At 30.5% G+C, this 13,820-nt stretch overlaps 2 long non-coding RNA genes across 2 annotated transcripts in view; one reads left to right on the forward strand and one right to left on the reverse strand.

Moving 5' to 3' along the window:
* LOC126470444 (uncharacterized) overlaps positions 1–13,820 on the forward strand; it is a 213,665-nt gene that overhangs the window by 42,966 nt on the left and 156,879 nt on the right. The gene's annotated exons all lie outside the window — the stretch shown is intronic.
* LOC126470439 (uncharacterized) overlaps positions 4,316–13,820 on the reverse strand; it is a 42,965-nt gene continuing 33,460 nt past the window's right edge. The window contains exon 2 of the long non-coding RNA XR_007586200.1: positions 4,316–4,407. This is a non-coding gene — a long non-coding RNA (uncharacterized LOC126470439). The remainder of the gene's footprint in view (positions 4,408–13,820) is intronic.

Below are 13,820 nucleotides of genomic sequence, written 5' to 3' on the forward strand. Positions count from 1 at the left end.
TCTGCGTACTAGGAAGAGTAAAGGTTTACACCACATTTCACATGTAAAACCGTTTATTGAAAGATAATCTGCTTTTTAACTTTGTCTTTGCCATATAACTTTTCCCTTTACATTACTAGTATGCTGTGTTAGACTTAAGAATCTGTTAACATGCAACAATGTTTGAAGTTAAATATCCAGTCAAGAACGAAGAGAACTTATTGAAACAGAAATGACGAATGCATTGTTAGAGTGAACAGACGTCACAGTGTTATTGTGTGTGTGCATTCTTGCTTGTTTGTTGCACGATTACGTAACGACTATAAGGCTCACATACTTAGAACATTTACCAGTACTGCTAATGAGATTTAAATGCAACATTTTGATTTTGGTTTATTTGAAAATACATTCTGAATTTAAAGTACTGTCTGTGAGATACCAGACGACACAGTGGTTAGTTTATGTGACAACTACACGGTTTTATAACGACGCTACTAATGAGTGACAATTTACAATGTTGCTTTTGCAGTGTATCTGTTTTATATCTGCACAGTTTTCTGATTTCTTCTGGGAAGAAAAACATGTTTTAGTAGTAACTTTTGTGGTATAGCAACAATGAGACAGCCTTTTTCGTGGCGTAACAATACGTTACTGTACAGTACTCTCTTCATCACAACAATAAGCGTAATAACTACGATATCTATACACAAAGCATTTCACTTTTGTTTATCATGAGGTAAGTACATTGACTTCTGCAGAACTTAGCTTTCAGAGGACGACAACTACGACACTTCCACAGAGATTATGTTGCAACAAGACGCACATTTAGCGCTACAGGACACGTATTTGAGTGATTAATTTTGTACTTAATATATTTATTTTTAAAGATATTTGGAGTACAATGATACAAAAGTTTTCAGTGATACATTTCATTTCATTGCTGTAATCTGTAACATCTGAGGGTATAATTACATTAATCCTCAGGGGGTTACACGCTTACTTTGTGTGCCATGTGTTTGGCAAGCACAAGGAGCCCTAGCTTATATGGTATTTGCTTATACAAATTTACACATCGGTACCATATTTCTCTAACACACAAATTACACAGCTATCTGTACATTTAACTGAGAGATAAACATTTTTTTTACTACATCAGTAACAGATGTTTACGTAATTACACAGTTGGATAACTTCACACTTATGTAATTGTAATTTGTCTGTACTTTGTGAAATGCTCATATTTTTCGGAACCATTGTGATACGATAAGAGCTTTGAATGATGTATTTGGTAAGGGAGCATGATTTTTAAAGTACGTTTGTGGCAGATGACACTTTTGACATGAGCAGAGAATTTTTTTAATTATTGGAGGAAGCTACTACGATTTTGAGATTTGACTGAGGTGTTATGATGTTATTTTTATGGCGACGATGTGTATTATGTTGTTGAGGAATGTTTATTATGCTACGTATTTCTCATGATGAAATATTGAAGAAGTGTCGACGAATATGTATAAGTATAATGAGGTAAGGAATAATGAGTAGTGTTTAGGGACTCTGATTTGTGGAAAAGGTTGTTGGAAACCAAGAATCGTACTTTAAGAGTTATGAAATGTGCGTAAATTCATGACTGTATCACAATGCTGACGAATATTTTATTTGGACACTTATATTTATAGGATTTTCTTTCTATAGATTTGCAACGCTAATTCTTGACCTGTGAAATATTTTTATGTGAGACTGTCACTGTAGCGGAAACTGCTGTCGTAAATATTTCCGTAAGAAAGTTAAGTGACCACCTGCACATAATGCATAGCAGGCACCCACCTGGGCGACAGCCGCCAGAAAAAAAGCCATTAGCCTTTCAGAGGTGCAGGTGGAGAAAAAAAAAGGAGAGACCATTAACCTCGCTATTGACATTCCTTTGTGGAAAGCATCGCAAATAAGACACGCTCATTACTTGGAAACATATGATTATATTGTGGAGCGCCTACTTTCTGCTACTTACTGAAATGCTTATAAACTGATGGGAAATATTCTTACATCTGCAAACCTGATTATGACAAGTGTCTTTCTACGAGAGTTGAGAGCTACTGACTTACGAAATGCCACATGACTATTGAATGATATTTTTATGCTTTGGTTTGCGTAATTGCTTATTTCATTTGACATCTGTTTTCCAGCTGTGTTGCAGCATTGGTTTCATAAAATAAAATTAAATGCATTTGCTAATGTGAACACTTTCTGTCAACAGATCTATTAAATAATAATTTTGTGATCCACATTCTTTAAAAAAAGGAGCACTTGGAAAGGAAAGAACAATAAGAAGGGACTAGTAACAGTAACTGGACACATAATTTTCTTTTCAAGTACATGGTAATATTTTTTTTACAATAAGTTGTTGTGGTGCACCACCTTAGTTACTTAGACATTAAGACGTGATTATACATTTCCCTTATCTGCATTGTTATCTTTACTGTAATATTTTTTCTGCTTGAGCTATGTCATGTTTAGATATAAGCTGCTGTTTGCCAGGCATAGTGCTACTGAACTTTAATTTGTGTTACTCTGCTAAGCCAGATTTATTTTTTTGTTTGCTGCGCATTGCCTCATATTAGTTGTAATGTTGAATTGCTTGGTAATTTAGATTTACTGTAGCTTGCTTTGCGATTTTCCATTTTTTTATTGCTGTTTATATTAATTGTTATATGTACTGCTGCATTGCCTCGTCCCTTAGTTTAGCATCTGGGCTCAGTAGATTTAAGTTAGCTTAAGAGGGGGTAGACAATATAAGAAACTGACTATGGAGAATAGGTAAAGAATGCATTGCGAAGTTATATGAAAAAGATTTGGGCCCAAATGAGTATTGTACAATCAGAAATAATTATTTTTGAAAGAAATATGAACAGAATACAGAAAGCAGGCTTAGATAGGACTTTTTGGGAATAATGATGAACAAAGGGAGATCTCCATGCAAAATACTGCAGTAAAACAAACCCTGTCCTTTCCCTTTTGTGTTATCCCACTATATGTTTGTGTACCCTTGTGTATTTGTTTTCTTCCTGTCTCTGTGTACTGTTTCATAGAACTTTTTCTCTTCTAATACTAAGTTACATTCACTATGATGAGGAATACTGTTATCCTCAAATACAATTGGCATTAATAATGTGTTATTTACTTTGTAAAGATGTTTAGACATTATTTATTCTGTTTTGTGTTAATGCTCATGTGTGAAGTTGATGTTTCGAAAGTTATTCTGATCTTTTATGTATGTACTCATGTCATAATTCCTGTAACACTGATGTATATGTCTATTTCTATTGTAATGTTGTAACTTTAATTTTCTTAGCTGATGTGTAATGTTGTATTTTTAATTTTGTATGCTGATATCGGTGCTAATTGACAATGAAAGTGGGTTAAAAGCCGTGATCTGTGTGGGGACGTTAACCGTGGATTACTGGGCAACTGTTTCATCAGATATTTAGTCTAGGTTTACCAAGCAGACTAACATTAATGATAATCTTTTAATAGTCATACAAAACCGGTAATATATATATATATAAAAAGAGAATTTAAATAAAAAGAAAGAAATCAGTTTATATTTGGAAATTTATTTTATGATTGTTCATTGAAATTTCAGCATGTTATACGTGAGTTATAACTGAGCTGGTGCCTTATTTACGATTGAAAAATGTGAGATTGTAATCTTACGGAACACATAAAATATGGAGCCAAGATTGGGAGACTGCATACGACACTGCATTCATAAAATAACTCACGAAGAACATTGAAACATAAGCAAGAAGAAATTAACCACAACCAACAGATTCAGTTTTTTACCTAAAGAAATTACGTTCATACCACAATCCTGTCCGTCATGTAATTACCACACACTGGTATACTAAATTCATATTAACTCTTTGTGAAGTCTTCGCAAAAAGAATAGCTGAGGGCTACTTTGATGATTACACCACATGCTCCACGTGGTCAACTTGGTTTACACAAAGCGTACAACTCCACAATAATTTTGATAATTAAAATACATTAGATCGAAAAGCAATTGACAAAAGCAAAACCTTGAACTGGTTACTAACGTCTTACTATTAACCTGATGGGTCAAACAGTTATATAAGCACGTGGTAGTACACTGAAAATTTTTCTGTGCAAATCAGGATATCTTGATTATTTATTTTATTATATTTAAATATTATATTATATTAAATATTTTATTATATTTAAATTTTTCTTTAGGACGAGAAGACCCTATAGAGCTTAACATTTTATTTTTATATAGTTTTTTCTTTGTATTTCTATATATAATGATGATGTATTGTTGGGGTGACATGAAGAATAAATAAACTCTTCATTATTATATCATTTATTTATGTTTGTTGTTTTGATCCATAATTTATGATCATATGATTAAGTTACCTCAGGGATAACAGCGTAATTGTTTTTGAGAGCTCATATCGACAAAGCAGATTCCGACCTCGATGTTGGATTAAGAAAAATTTTGGGTGCAGTAGCCCTGTAATTAGGTCTGTTCGACCTTTAAATTCTTACATGAACTGAATTCAGACCGGCGTGAACCAGGTCGGTTTCTATCCTAAGATTATTAATTCATATTAGTACGAAAGGACCATATGGTTGAAACATTTTTTATTTTATTGATTAATACTAATTAAATTACTATTTTGACAGATTTATGTGTTGAATTTAGAATTCATTTATGTAGACTTTTTCTACAAATAGTATTGATACTTTATGATTTATTTATCTTTATTTTGAATTATCTTTTATAAGTTATTTGTGTTTTAATTAGTGTTGCTTTTTTAATTTTATTAGAGTGTAAGGTTTTAGGTTACATTCAAATTCGAAAGGGTCCAATTAAGGTAGGTTTTGTTGGAATTCCTCAACCCTTTAGTGATGCTATCAAGTTAATTTGTAAGGAGCAGCCAATTCCTATTATATCTAATTATTTACTTTATTACTTTTCTCTTGTTTTTAATTTAATAATATCCTTATATGTGTTCTTTATCTTATGGTTTTTGGTTTTTTTTTATGTTGTACTAGATTAGGTGCTTATACTGTTATAATTGCTGGTCGGTCTTGTAATTCAAATTATTCTTTACTAGGTTCTCTTCGTTCTGTTGCTCAAACAATTTCATAAGAAGTTACTTTGGCTTTAAATTTATTATCTTTAATTATTTTAATTGGTAGTTTTAACATGTTTGATTTTACAAATTATCAGCTTCAGTGCTGATTTATTATTATTTCTTTTCCTCTAGCTTTAGCTTGTTTTGCTTCTTGTTTAGCTGAGACTAGCCGTACTCCTTTTGACTTTGCCAAAGGTGAATCTGAGTTAGTTTCAGGTTTTAATACTGAATATGGTGCAGGTGGTTTTACTTTAATATTTTTAGCTGAGTATATTAGAATTGTTTTTATAAGAATATTATTAGCTTTAATTTTTTTAGGTGGTGACTTTTATTCTTTTATATATTTTATTAAGCTTGCTGTTATGTCCTTTGGTTTTATTTGAGTTCGTGGGACATTACCACGTTTTCGTTATGATAAGTTAATGTTCTTAGCTTGAAAAAGTTTTTTGCCATTATCAATAATGCATTTCATTATCCTACAAACTTTTCTAATTGTACTATTAACAGGAACAATAATGGAAAGATATTGATTATCATATATTTTATTTTTAACGTTTCTTGGTGGAATATTAGTTCTATTTATTTATATTACGAGAATTGCATCAAACGAAATATTTCTACCTAAATCAATTACGATAATTATTACCTTAACAATATGAATATTTATCATATCAACATTAATTATTTTAGATATAACAATATTTATAGACTTTTTCAAAAATACTGAAACTATAAATATTGATAATTCAATCAATTATCAAGAAATAACAATATCTTTAGAAAAACTATATAATAGACCAACCTTCATTATCACAATAATAATAATAATTTATTTATTTTTAGCACTATTAGCAGTTGTTAAAATCACCAACATTAACCAGGGGACTATTCGTAAAATAAGATAATTTACTAATGAATAAACCCTTATGATTGAGACATCCTTTAATTAAAATCATTAATAACTCTTTAGTTGATTTACCTGCACCAACAAATATTTCATTTTGATGGAATTTTGGGTCCCTACTAGGGTTATGTTTGGTAATTCAAATTGTAACTGGACTGTTTTTAGCTATACATTATACATCAAATATTGAAATAGCATTTAGTAGTGTACTTCACATCTGCCGAGACGTAAATAATGGCTGAATTATTCGAACCTTACATGCAAATGGAGCTTCTATATTTTTTATTTGTATTTATTTACATGTCGGACGAGGAATTTACTAGGATCTTACATATACATACACACCTGAATAATTGGTACAGTAATCCTATTCATAGTTATAGCAACTGCATTTATAGGATACGTTTTACCTTGAGGTCAAATATCATTCTGAGGTGCGACAGTAATTACTAATTTATTATCAGAATTCCGTATTTAGGAACAGATTTAGTTCAATGAGTATGAGGAAGGTTTGCTGTTGATAATGCAACATTAAATCGATTCTTTACATTCCATTTTGTACTACCGTTTATTCTTCCTCCACCAAACAGGGTCTAACAACCCCTCAGGCCTAAATGGAGATATTGAAAAAATCCCATTTCACCCATACATTACTTTCAAGGACTCTATTACATTTGTATTAATAACATCATTATTAATTATACTGTGCTTGATTAATCCTTACCTCCTGGGAGATCCAGATAATTTTGTACCTGCCAACCTGTTAGTAACCCCCGTCCATATTCAACCAGAATGATATTTCTTATTTTCATACGCAATTCTACGATCAATCCCCAATAAACTAGGAGGTGTTATTGCATTGTTCTTACCAATTAGAATCTTAATAATTTTACCATTTTATAATAAAACACCATTCCAAAGTAATCAATTCTATCCTATCAATCAGATTTTATTCTGAATTATAGTAGTTGTTGTATGCTTATTAACATGAATTGGAAGACGACCTGTGGAAGAACCTTACATTATAACAGGACAAATCTTAACAATTATCTACTTTACTTACTTCTTAATTAATGTACATGTTGCAAACGCATGAGATAAACTAATTAAGGAATAATAAGTTAATTAGCTTAGGAAAAGCACATGTTTTGAAAACATAAAACTAGAAGTTTAACTCTTCTATTAACTTTTCTGAAAAAATTTCACTAAATAAATGAAATAAATAAAATCTTTAAACCAACAAAGAAAATAAAAAAAATTAAAGATAATGGCAAAAACTTTTTCAAGCAAAGAAACGCACCCTCGAATGACCACAACAACTTCTCTATTATATATAAGTAAAGATTAATATGGAACATGTATGACAATAAATGTATTATATTCTTTCTTATTTAATCTTTCTTTTCACTAATAATAAAGAAAGATGAAATAAAATAATAAATTTATTTTATATAATTATGTAAATTAATGTAATATTTCATTAATATAAAATTAACTTTATATTAAGTTAACTTAAATATTAATTAGTTAAATAATCTAATTATAGAGAATAATTTTAAATTATATAATTATAATTAATATAATTATTTATATTAATAGAAAATTTTTTATTTAATTATATTGATTATTTTTATTATATCCAATTATAATAATATTTAACGTCAATTTACATATGATTAAATAATTTATAATTTAATAACCTATTTTAAGCTAAAAACATAAGTAGCTATAATCCTAGGTAATTAGATGTATTAAAATAATCATTTAATAATTATAAATAAGTTATAGGAATTTAAATTTGATTAAATGTAATATATTAATATAAATTATTTATTATATATAATATATATTTAAATTATCCTAACCGAGATAAATTAATTAGAAATAACCAAAATAATATATAAACAAATTTTTAAAAAAAAATTTAATTTCTATACTAAATATAAATGAAGTGCCTGACTAAAGGGTTACCTTGGTAGGGTAAATCAAGTAAATAAAATTACCTTCATTAAAAATTACATAAGACAGAATTAAACTACCTCCTTTAGTATCAAAAACTAACATGCATCATACACCTACATGTAAAAAGGTAAGCTAAACAAGCTAATGTATCAAACCTCTCCATTTTAATGACCAACAACTCTACAAAATTTTCTCTTCCTATCAACACTAATGATAGGAACGATCCTGTCGATTTCATCAAACTGCTGATTTGGGGTTTGAATAGGACTTGAGATCAACTTACTTTCATTTATTCCGCTCCTAACAAGAAATAAAAATATAATAATAAATGAATCAAGAATTAAATATTTTATTGTCCAAGCAATAGCATCGCCAATACTATTATTTTCAATTTTGCTGATTCAAATAAAGTATCCAATAGGATGATAAACACAATTTATTCCATCAATAATAATTAGATCTAGATTATTATTAAAGATCGGGGCTGCACCCTTTCATTTCTGATTTCCAGAAGTAATAGGAGCTTCAAGATGAAATAACTGTTTAACACTAATAACATGGCAAAAACTAAGAATTTTCATTTGAATAATTTTCATTCTAAGAATTATTATTGGTGCAATAGGTGGTTTAAATCAAACATCTCTACGACAACTTCTAGCATATTCATCAATTAGACATTTAGGGTGAATAATCAGATCCCTAACAGTTAGAGAAAACATTTGAGAACTATACTTTATTATTTACTCACTATTAAGATTAATTATGTTCTTATTATTTAAGCAAATAAATCTATTTTCTATAAACCAAATTTATTCAGCCAGAAATATAAAGACTGAAATTAAATTCATAATATTTTTATCCCCCTTATCCCTAGGGGGTTTACCGCCATTCCTTGGATTTCTACCAAAATGAATCATAATACAATCATTGATAGAAAATAACATAATAACTATTATGACAATTATGGTTGTATTAACTACTATTACACTTTATTATTATATATGTATTAGATTCTCAGCCCTAATTATGTCATACACAGAAAATTCATGATCTATAAAAATAAAGTCTCAAAAATCAAGAATTATTCTTCCTATAACAGTAATAATTTCAACAATAGGATTAATCTCAACATCAACCTTAATCTCATTATACTAAGGACTTAAGTTAACCAAACTAATAACCTTCAAAGTTATAATTAAAAGAATCATCTTTTAGGCCTTAGTAAAATTTTACACCTCTAGAATTGCAGTCTAGAATCATAATTGAATATAAGGCCTAAAGCATGGTAAGAGAGAAACATCTCATAAGTAGATTCAGCCATTTTACCGCAAAAATGATTATTCTCAACAAACCATAAGGATATTGGTACTTTATACTTCTTATTTGGAGCATGAGCAGGAATAGTAGGAACATCAATAAGAATACTTATTCGTGCTGAACTTGGTCAACCAGGATCTCTAATTGGAGATGACCAAATTTATAATGTCATTATTACAGCCCACGCATATGTAATATTTTCTTATGGTAATACCTATTATAATTGGTGGATTTGGTAATTGACTCGTACCATTAATAATTGGTGCACCAGATATAGCGTTCCCACGAATAAATAATATAAGTTTCTGATTACTACTGCCTTCACTAACCCTTCATCTTACATCTTCTATAGTAGATAACGTTGCTGGTACAGGATGAACAGTTTACCCTCCTCTTGCAGGAGCTATCGCACATGGGGGGCATCTGTAGACCTAGCTAATTTTTCACTTCACTTAGTAGGTGTATCATCTATTCTTGGTGCAGTAAACTTCATTACAACAGCAATCAATATACGATCAGAAAGTATAACTCTAGATCAAACACCTTTAATTGTCTGATCTGTAGCTATTACAGCCTCCTCCTCCTTTTATCGCTTCCAGTATTAGCAGGGGCTATTACTATACTATTAACAGATCGAAATTTAAATACATCATTCTTTGACCCTGCAGGAGGGGGTGACCCAATTCTATATCAACACCTATTCTGATTCTTTGGACACCCAGAAGTTTACATTTTAATTGTGCCAGGATTTGGAATTATTTCTCACATTGTATGTGAAGAAAGAGGAAAAACTGAATCATTTGGAACATTAGGTATAATTTATGCCATATTATCAATTGGAATAATAGGATTTATTGTATGAGCACATCACATATTCACAGTAGGAATAGATGTTGACACACGAGCATACTTTACATCAGCAACAATAGTTATTGCTGTACCTACAAGAATTAAGGTATTCAGATGATTAGCTACACTATATGGAACTAAATTAAAATTCAATCCACCGCTATTAAGAGCTTTAGGATTTATTTTTCTATTCACAATTGGTGGATTAACAGGATTAGTATTAGCAAATTCATCACTTGACATTATATTTAATGATACATATTATGTAGTAGCTCACTTCCATTATGTGTTATCCATAGGAGCAGTATTCGCAATCATAGGAGGTGTTATTCAATGATACCCATTATTTACAGGATTAACTATAAATAATACATGATTAAAAATCCAATTTACAATTATATTTATTGGAGTAAACTTAACATTCTTCCCTCAACACTTCCTCGAATTTTATCTTGATCTTCTTTTAGATTTTTTGCTTTAATTTTTTGGTCTTTTTTTAGAGCTGTTTATACTTTATATATGTATTCTTATTCTCAGCATGCTAATTATTATTCTGGTGTTTATACTATTCTCTTGGTTATTTTCGAGAATATCATCTTTTACTTTTACACTGATTGCCTTTATATATTCTTTGTTTAAAGGGAGAGTATTTTTTTTGTTTAGGTTGCTTAAGTATTTTAATTAAAAATGTTGTTTTGTGGAATCAATGATATGAATTTTTCATCTTAGGCTGTGAATTTGTTTTCTATTTGTTCTTTGAGTTTTTTTCTTTATTATTTTCTAGAACTATAATTATTACTTTCGGTATTTATCATTTAATAATTGAATATAGAGTTTTTGTTGAATGAGAACTTTTTAATTAAAATGGTTCTATGGTTGTTATGTCTTTAATTTTGGATTGAATGTCTCTTATACTAGGACTAGCAGGAATACCACGATGATATTCAGACTATTCAGATGCATATACATCATGAAATGTAGTATCAAGAATTGGGTCTACTATTTCTATTGTAGGAATCATTATATTAATTGTAATTATATGAGAAAGAATGGTTACAAACCGGGCAATCATATTTAGAGCTAATATAAGAAGATCAACAGAATGACTACAAAATAATCCACCTGCAGAACACAGTTACTCAGAACTACCATTAATTTCTAGATTCTAATATGGCAGATTAGTGCAGTAGATTTAAGCTCTACATATAAAGGTTTGACCTTTTATTAGAAAAATTCATTAATGGCAACATGATCAAATTTATCCCTTCAAGATGGAGCTTCACCATTAATGGAGCAACTATCATTCTTCCATGATCATACTATGGTCGTATAATTATTAATTACAGTAATTGTAGGTTATGCCCTAAGTTACATATTATTAATTGCCTATACAAACCGAAACATACTTCTTGGACATTTAATTGAAACAATCTGAACAGCACTACCAGCAATTACACTAATTTTTATTGCACTCCCATCATTACAATTACTATATTTACTTGATGATTCAGTAGACGCAATAATCACAATTAAAACAATTGGACGACAATGATACTGAAGATATGAATATTCTGACTTTATAGATGTGGAATTCGACACTTATATAACAACAGAACAAGACCTAGAAAACGACGGATTTCGACTTCTAGATATTGATAACCGAACAATTCTACCAATAAATACGGAAGTACGAGTATTAACAAGAGCATCAGACGTTCTACACTCATGAGCAGTACCTGCATTAGGTGTTAATATTGATGCAACGCTGGGCCAACTAAACCAAGGAACATTTACAATAAACCGACCTGGACTGTTGTTTGGACAATGCTCAGAAATTTGTGGAGCAAACCACAGATTCATACCAATTGTAATTGAAAGAACTTCAGTAAACTTATTTATCAAGTGATAATCTAAAATAATCTAAGGACTTAGTTAAAATATATAACATTAGAGTGTCAATCTAAAATAACTAAATAATTAGTACACCTTGAAATACATCAGATGACTGAAAGTAAGTAATGGTCTCTTAAACCAAAAAATAGTAAATTAACGACTACTTCTGATGGGGAAATTTAATCCAAATCCCTCAAATATCCCCTCTCATATGATTCTCCCTATTTATTATATTTTCGACTACATTAATTTAATTTAATCTAATAAACTTTTTCTCATTCACGCCAAATCTTATTAAAAGAGCAGAAAAAAGAACAATTGATATAAAGAACTTGAATTGAAAATGATAACGAACTTATTTTCAACATTTGATCCATCAACTAATATCTTCAATTTATCATTAAATTGAACTAGAACATTCTTAGGATTATTATTAAACCCATCAATATTTTGACTTACACCATCACGAATTAATATTATTTGAAATAAACTAAACTTAACCTTACACAATGAATTTAAAACACTACTAGGACCAAAATCATTTAATGGAACAACATTCATCTTCATTTCAATCTTTATTATAATACTATTTAATAATTTCATAGGATTATTCCCCTACATCTTTACTAGAACAAGACATTTAGCATTAACATTTGCAATCGCTCTACCTATATCATTAAGATTTATGTTATTTGGATGAATTAATCATACCAATCACATATTTACACACCTTTGTAAGTAGACTGTTTAGGTTTTTTTATTGGTAACGCCACCTCTGTATATAATTCACTGGCTGTGCTGTGTGCAGTCTGTGGCTGCTTTGCATTGTTGTAATACTCGCCATTGTAGTGTTAGGCAGCTGGCTGTGAACAGTGCATAGCGTTGCGCAGTTGGAGGTGAGCCGCCAGCAGCGGTGGATGTGGGGAGAGAGATGGCGGAGATTTGTAATTTGTCATGTACTGGCTGTGCTGTGTGCAGTCTGTGGCTGCTTTGCATTGTTGTAATACTCGCCATTGTAGTGTTAGGCAGCTGGCTGTGAACAGTGCGTAGCGTTGCGCAGTTGGAGGTGAGCCGCCAGCAGCAGTGGATGTGGGGAGAAAGATGGCGGAGATTTGTAATTTGTCATGTACTGCTATATTTATACATGATGATATCAAGGTAAATACATTGTTTGTTCTCTATTAATATCTTTCATTTGCTAACTATCCCTATCAGTAGTTAGTGCCTTCTGTAGTTTGAATCTTTTATTTAGCTGGCAGTAGTGGCGCTCGCTGTATTGCAGTAGCTTGAGTAGCGAAGATTTTTGTGAGGTAAGTGATTTGTGAAAGGTATAGTTTAATGTTAGTCAGGGCCATTCTGTTGTAGGATTTTTGAAAGTCAGATCGCGTTGCGCTAAAAATATTGTATGTCAGTTTAAGGACAGTCATGTATAATTGTTCAAAGGGGACGTTTCATATGGCGACCCTTAGCCGAGGATACCTCACTGGAATCTTCTGATTTTTTTCTTGTAGTTTGTGTAATTAGTGTAATTGTTTATTGCTAGCGCGTAATTAAAGAGAGAATTTCCTTTGTAGTTGTAGTTTTTCATTGTTGTACAGTAAAACAGTTGTGGCATGCATGTAGATTTGCACCAAGTATTTCGCAGCTGCGCTGGCAATTAAGTAGACATTATTTCCATTGCTATGTTATTTTATTTTGCTCTTCACATTGCGCTTTTCTGTGTTATCGTGTGAAATACTGTGACAATAATGGCGTGTGAAAAA

This window comes from Schistocerca serialis, chromosome 3, assembly GCF_023864345.2.
Source record: "Schistocerca serialis cubense isolate TAMUIC-IGC-003099 chromosome 3, iqSchSeri2.2, whole genome shotgun sequence".
Lineage (NCBI taxonomy): Eukaryota > Metazoa > Arthropoda > Insecta > Orthoptera > Acrididae > Schistocerca > Schistocerca serialis.